The sequence below is a fragment of the Cryptomeria japonica genome, chromosome 7 (assembly GCF_030272615.1).
Source record: "Cryptomeria japonica chromosome 7, Sugi_1.0, whole genome shotgun sequence".
In the NCBI taxonomy this organism is placed as follows: domain Eukaryota; kingdom Viridiplantae; phylum Streptophyta; class Pinopsida; order Cupressales; family Cupressaceae; genus Cryptomeria; species Cryptomeria japonica.
Window position 1 is genome coordinate 759,781,238 of NC_081411.1, and position 8,435 is coordinate 759,789,672.

Genomic DNA, 8,435 nt, shown 5'->3' on the forward strand with positions numbered 1-8,435 from the left:
TGAAGTGACCATTTCCCCATTCTACAAGCAAATCGCTACTGGGTAGCCTAAAACCCTTAAACCCCTAGGGTTTGGCTGCAATAATGGGTGTTGGCCAATCAATCCTTAATTGAACTCTCTACCATTATAGGAGATGATAGGTCACTATATCATATGTCAGTACCAAAAGCCATTAATAGGATGCAACAGGGTGAAGAGGATGGAGAACTAACCCTAGGTCTGGCATCTCTATGTGACATACCAGTTTGATAAGTGCAGTGCATGAGAATTGACAGGTAGAGCACTGGGAAAGGGTTTGAATGTGGTAGAAGAGTATTTTGGAGGTTTGCATAATAGTTCATGGTCAGTGGTGGTCATCCATTAGGAGAACCAAACCATTTTGTGAAAGGCGTTCAGTCAAATAGGTCTAAAAGCCCTATTAGGTATGTTAGTGCAGCACCAGTTGGAATATCTACAAGTTGTTCTAGTACTGAAAACTGAGATATTGTTTAGAACTCCCAAAAGGGTATTTGAAAACATAATTTTTTTGTCTATATCCTGAGGGTGTCAAAATTTATCACCTGATTCCTTCAAAAGGAGGCCTAATAGCAACCGGTTCAGGTTTGTGGGCGAATGAGTCAAGATTGATGTTCCGGTGGACCTAAACCATGAAATCATGTTTCATTTGTGTTCAAGTGTTGTGAGAAGACCCCTCCAAGGATTTTTGTATTGAACTAATCAAGTGGGTCATTCAAACCCTTAAGCCTCGTAATAGCCCACTCATTATTTGCTAGGGTGTGTGTGTACTCACACAAGAACTTGAGAAGTCTTAGTTGTTTGTAAGTGGACATAGTGGAGCCTTGGGGTTTTCCAAGGTGTTTTTTGGTGACATTGAACCATTTCTTGACTTGGTGTTGTGTTAGGATCTTTGGAATCAGGGATTACCGGTTGAGTCTGTGAACCGTAGAAGTTGTCTGGTTAAGGTTAATATCCTTTTGGTTTGCTAACTCCCAATCACCAGTTTATTCTCTATATCCACATCAATAACCTCTACATCTGGAATGTTTTATTTCAGTGTATCCTTCTTATCATACACAACTTCAAAGTTATCTACCAATTTCTCTACACTATGTATGGGTGATACTACTAGAGGAATATCCCCTGTTAGTTTCTATTCCAAAATTGATGAATCCATACCCAATATGTTGGGAGTAAAAGTATATTCTTTAATTGGTTTCCTCTTCTCTTTTGGTTTCCTCTCCTTCAAAATTTTCTTTGGTGTTGTCGGAGGAGTGATCTTCAATTTATGTACCTTTCCTTCCACAAGCTTCTTCCTCTATATCCTAAGGTATGTTTGGGGAATCTTTGGGGGCACAACATCAGTATCAGAACCGGATACAATAGGGGTAATATAAGTTTCTGGTTCATTCCTCTCAGTATACCCTTGCCAGTTGTTGCTATTGGTGGAGTCTGAACTGCTACCAAAGATGACCCTTCTTCCAGTCCAATGATCTTCTTGATTTTAGAGGACATCTTCTCCACAGCTTCCCCAACCTTATTTGTTTTTCCTTCCCTCTTCTTTTGACTGAAAACTATCTGAACTTAGGATTCCTTTTTCTTTTTTGTCCCAAAGGTTTTCTTAGTTTCATCAACCAGGGCATCAATAAGAGTCTTGGCATATAAGTCCAAGATCTCAGCATCAACCTCATAACCCATCTCAGTGATTCTGATCTTTCATGGTTGCACTGCTTCCATCAATGTTCCATCCTTCTTAACCATAAATTAGATTTTTGTAGAGTACTTATCTATAATATTCTTAGGCACTCTCTCTCTCTCTTTTCTTCATAGCCTTCTGAAATGATTTGAAATAACCCCATAGAATGGAGACTTTGTCCTTGTCCTGTCCTAAACCTCTTATAGAATTCTTTATTTTCTTTCCTACCGTCATATCAAATGCCCATTGAGTTTTACCAGATCTCGGTAACTCATTCAAAAAGAAAAGCATCAAGCAAAGAACAAGATTTCCATATTGGAAAACACCTTTCTTTTTAACCTTAATATTCCCTAGGTTCAAAATAAGCTCTTCACCCATCCATCGACAGAGATCATACCTATCATTTCCTTTGACCATCTGATGAGCACAATAAATGCATGAACTAGAAATAGAGTTCAATCAGTTTAATGGGTTTACCTTGTAATCAATGATCATGCTTGTAAATTGAATAACTTTGTCTCTGATAGTGCTTATCCTCATTGACCAGTTGTCAGAAGTTGCACCAATTAACTTCTCAACCTCATTGTTAGGTATTTTCTTCCTTCCGGGAGTCTAACCAGTTTGGGGAAACTGGTGATTGCATGAATAGGCTCCTTGGTGATTTTGTAAGGTCAGTCCAACCATATGAATTCCCCGTGGACACGGCTCAGTACATACCGAATCATTTCATCTTCAAATTCTAGTATCTCCAAAATGTCTATGAAACCCTGATCCTTCAAAATTTGAAATTATGATTTCATCAATCCCCTCCTATCCAATAGATTTATCATTTACATTATTTTGATCTCAACTGAACCTAAATCCTCCAAAGTGCAGTGGATATATGCACGAACATCTTCAACATACAGAACTCCATCTGGAATCCTAGAAAATGCACTAACTGAATCATCAACCTTCGCAATCTAAGGGTATTGCATGAAAATCAGGCGTGGACAATCCTTGATGTCAACAACAACAAGGGTAGCCACACCTACCGGAGTGGGAGTAGATCCAAAAGCCATTTTAAACAAAAGATAGTCTGGAAAGAGATAAAATACCTCACAACCTTCACTGGTGAAAGTTCTTGAAAAATCTGCACCGAATGCACTAGAATTCGATTGAAAATTCTTTTGATCACCTTGAATTGCCTTCAACTCGCTCTATTTCGCTCTGAATGCTATGTGATTAGAAAAGAACGAACATTTCTCTTTTATTCTATGAAAACCCAAATTTCTCATTGACGTAAATGTGTGTCGGTCTATCATACCAGATTCAAACTCCACGACCTCAATGCCAGGAAACCTTCAGACTAACTTCTCCAAGATATGAAACAAGATTTCAGACCACTACTAGGGGTAATGCAATATCTTGCTAGTGCATGAACATTATGCTATGTTGGTTGAGTAGTCGCGTTGATTAACTCTGTCAGTTGATCTTCATATTTCCTAACCCATTTCCTCTCATTCTCCTTCCGGATATCATCAACTTTTTTTTTTCCTTTTTCCTCATTTCTTATTGGATTGTTCTTGCTTCTATAGATTTTAGCAATATGTCCTATTTTGTTGCATGCATAGCAAGTGACATTATTTTTCTGAATCGCCTTACTATATCCTTGATCATTCCTTGACCTGCATTTATTAGCCATATGTCCAAACTTTACACATGCATGACATCTCACATTCACTCTACAATCTTCTGTCTTATGACCATACTTCTTACAATTTGAACACTGACCAGGAACCGCATTATTATCCTAATTTTCTCTATTTCTACAATGTCTTGCCATATGACCAAATTTATTACAAACAAAACATCTACCATTGAATTTATGTGCATCGGGTTGCCTTACCGGTGATTTCCAGTTGACAGATGGATTCTCCTTCTAACTGGTTGTTTCAACTTCATTTGTAGTATCAGATCTTTCTCCTTGCTCAAATCCAAGACCTCTAGTGTCTCCCTTGCGCCTTTGATCCTTCAATAGTTTATCAAGCTTTGCAGAACTATCCTTGAACTTGTCTCTGTATTTTTTTGCAGTATCTAGATCTCCTCTTAGAATTGTTATCAATCTTTCCAACTCCAGCTCATTATTCTGGGATTGCACTAGTTCAGTTCTCAACATATCATTTTCATGTGCCAACCTAATGCATTCCTCATATCTGTCTTTCAGAGATCTACTAAGATTTTCTTCATTCTTTTTCCAGCCTTCAATATCCTTGGACATCCTCATAGTTAGGGATTGCATTTCATTCTTTATGAAATTGTTCTCTTGACTCATCTTTTGACATTGTTCTTTAAGGGCATTCTTCTCTTCATCATCCTAATTTTGTAAAATTTCCTTCCTTCTAGCTTGAGTAGATGACATCCTCTCCTATAGGATAAGAATGAATTTCTTTGTAGAGTTCAAATCATCTTGCAATTTCAAGTTTTTCATCCTTTCAGCATCATAGTCTTCAAGAGCTACTTCAAGTTGTTTCTCCAGACTCATCTCTGTGGATTCTAGATTCAAGATCTTCCTTAAGTTGTTAGACTTACTCCAATGCACCAAGCTCTGATACCAATTGTTGGAATCCAAGAACACTGAGAGGGGGGGTGAATTAGTGTTCCACTGGTAAGATAATTTTTAACCTTATTAACAAAGTGTTTCAGTAACTAGTAACCATAAAAGAATATAACATCAAGTACAAATAATTCCATCGTACGAACGTACACCATAACACGGATTTATACGTGCAAAACCTCAAAGAGGAAAAACCACGATGGGATTGGTGACCCACAATATCTATCCACTAGCCAAATGAATAAATATTACAATAGGGTCCTGCACATGCATGAAGGCCAATAGCCTAGACCACACTGCTCATCACAAAAGATCCTCACTGACTACAAACACCAAATACTAGTCTACAAAGAAAATTTTGAACTCATAGATTGCATCTGTTATGATGGATGAGTTCTGGTTTGAGCACTAACTGTATCGGTTTCCACTATGTCCTCCTTTACTGGTAACTGGCTCTACATCCCAAACCTTAAAACCAATAACCAAGACCAACTATAGAATATTATATTCGCATACAGTCGATCAATATTGTTCACACAATATCACATCTCTATATCTTGCATCATATGTATCTCTCAATATCTCATATCTAAAATATCCTAACCAGACTGACTTAAATACCCTTCCAAAACATAAACATAAATGCCTTATGTTGGCTTAAAATGATATTATAATTTATTTATATGTCGGCCTAGACAAAAATAATTACATTAAACTTCATGACCGATGATGTTGATTGATACCATGTAGACCTACTAAATCAATCTTCTATGTCATCCTCATGTACTGGTTCCTAGTTTACTGGTTTCCCTCAATGTCGGTTGCCAAATCATGAATATCAGTGAGTACCGATTAAGTGTCCAACCCAAAATGATATGTGTTTCCATCAATGATAACACAACTAAACTGGATGAGTGTCAATTTCCAACTCTTCATGGTCCCAATCAATGAGTTGTGGGTGAACAAGGGGATGACCATAAATATTTTTCAGGGTCGGGGGGAGTAAGGGTAAAGACACAATTGTCTTTAGGTATATCGAGGTCATCGCTAGCACTTTGCTCATCTGTCTCAATTACAAACAAATCCAAATTGATGTTACTAGAAGCACATTCAACAACGAGAGTCCTCATTCTTCATGATTTCAACCTAGAACCTAGAGACATAGACTGTTTGGGATCCTCGAGAGTTTTTCCTTTATTATCCTATTTTTGTGCTGTAGACTTTGAAGTAGTTTGACCAACCCTAAATTTATATTAAACTCTTTTTCCTTTGTGGGTTCACTTGGTTCTCTAAATTTTTTGGTGAGCTCATAATCACTGGATGATTTTTCTGAACCCTATTCCCACTCATTGGAATCGGTGGAATAGCATTTCTCTTGTTGATCATTAGAGTCTATTATTTGAAATGCTTCTTGAGATTTGTAAGTACCTAACCTAAAAGGTATGAAACCAAGTCCTTCAGAGCATTTATTTTTAAATATCAATTATGGTTGCAAAGGTTGAGTGATACCTTCTTTCCTTAAGCCAAGAGGGCTCTTACCATCATATCCAAATTTTTGCAAGATCTTGAATCCTTTGCCATACTTTTCACATGGCATCTTGATATGATCTTGTGTATCTTCTTCAAGCTCTTTATAAAGAAATTTTAATAAGTCCTCCTTTTCCATCTCGCCCCACTTTTGAAATATAGTAGGATCCCATTTTAGTGTAATGATAGATACCCTTTTAGAAGGATGTGGTCATCCATATTCTTTTGGAGAATCCATTACTTGTCTTAGGTACATAGTTTGATTTAGAGTGTACTCTCCCATGATTTTATCCTGGTATTTCCATTTAAGCTCACCTTGTTTTGATGCTGAGGGTTTTATTGACTCAGGATCAATATATGTGGATGATGGAGTTGCTTCTCTGTTGATTGGTATTATTATTTCCAATTTTAATCGTAGGTTGTTGCAATATATGAACAGATTTGAATCACCATTAATGGTCACATCAACTCCATTCTGTGGGAACTTAATGCATTGATAATATGTAGAAGGAACAACTTTCATTTCATAAATCCATGGATGTCCCAAGAGTATATTTTATGTGATCTCTAAATCAAGGACTTGACATACCACATCCTTTGTCATTTGCCCAACTCTGAGAGGTAAGGTGATTGTGTCCTTGGATTAACGCTCTTCATCATCATATTCCTTAATGGTGATTGCATGTGTAGAATTCACAACCTTTTTAGAATATCCCAATTGCTTAATAGTGTTCATTGTATAAATCTTCAGACCTACTCCATCTATCAGGACTCATTTTATTTGGTTTTTATAGATAAAGGCTTCAATATGTAGAGGTGCATTATGAGGTTGGGTGACAAAGGTGTCATCGGCTTCTATGAAGGTGAGGCTATGCAGAACAAAAAGGTATCCCACCATGGCTTAAAACTGGTACACATTCAAATCAATGGGTACGGAGGTCTCTCTCAAAGTTTTGTCAAGGATGGCCTTATGTGGGAGATATGCGTAAAAGCTCAAGGATCGAGATGAGGGAGGGTGTCTTCACTAACTGATCTACAAGGTCATACTCATTCTTTGTGCATGAAGAGGCTATGGTCTTCAATGGAATGCCTTGTAAGGTGACTTTACCTCGATGGGTTGTGACATTACATTTAGAGGTTTCATCTTTAGAAGATGAGGAAGATGGTCCAATGCCTTTTAAAACAACCTTACTCCTTTGGGTATAACCTTCGAGAGTTTTGTCATTATTAATGATAGGAGAGACATGATTGTCCATTGAGATGTGATTAATAGTGGAATCATAATCATAGGGTGTTTTGGTATAATTGGCCTCATTATCGGTAGTTTTTCTTTTTTTCATTTTCATGTTTAGGAAATGGCTCCTTAAACATCGCATGTTCTTCATTGTTGGTGTAACCATCAACCTTAATGTTGCCTCTACCAATGAGATCCTATATGGTATTATTTAATCTGTGACAATTGCTAGTGTGATGACCCTTGCTCTTGTGATATTCATGATATTCATCATCATTCAACCAATTTGGTTTTATTTTAGGCTCATATGGTGGATTGTCTACTAGTGTTTGAGCTTGTTTTCCACTAACTTCTTGAAGGTTGTTTCAATTGGTTCTCCCAACAGAGTGTATTTTCTTCAAGGTTTTGATTGCCTTTGATTATTCACTTGATCATTCGTATTGGATGAGCTTGCACTAGGGAAATTTATCTTAAGTTTCACAACATTTGCATCCACTACCCCATCATTGATTTTGTCTTGTTCCAAAAATGGGGTTTGTCTTTCCCATTTGATTCCTCTTTGTTTTCTTTGAATATTTTGATGACACCTTATTCAATAAGGACTTTTTCTATCACTATTCCTTTCTCAATGATGTCTTTGAAGATAGACAAACAAGATTTTCTTAGCTCATATCCAATATCCTTATTGATGTTTTGAGTGAACATTTCTACCATTTATTTTTCTGGGATATCACAAGAGAATCAACTAGCAAGACCTCTCCATCACTATAAAAATGAAGCAAAATATTCCCCATTTTTCTGCCTAGTATTGCACAAGGTAGCTACTGACACATATGTTTCAATGTTATATGAGAAGTGTTGTATGAAATCTTCTACAAGATCACTCCATGATTTAATTCAAGGTGGAAGTTGGGAGAAACATTCCATTGCTTTTTCACCTAAGCTTTGTGGGAACAATCTCATCAAGTATGTTTCTTCTCCTGCTACCTCAATGCAAGATGTGAAAAACTATCTTATGTGTGCCTTAGGGTCACCTTTGCCTTTGTCCTTATCAAATTTTCATGTCACAATATGTGGAGGGAATGGAGGAATTGGAATGCTTCTATCAAATGGGTAAGGACATGTATCCTTCATTGTATACTATTGCTTTGGTGTATTCATGTCCGCCATTTTCTTTTCCAAATCCTTGATCTGTTGTTGCAAGTCATTCTTGGGTGGTGTCTTTTCTCTTTGGGCTAGTCCCATGCTTGAGCCATCGGGTGGAGGAGGAGGGATATAATTCATGTATGGATGGTATTGATCATAGATGTGTTCATATGGAGGAGGGACATAGTTATAACTTGGATATGGACCACTTGGTATGGTGGTGTAATGAGGAGCATTGG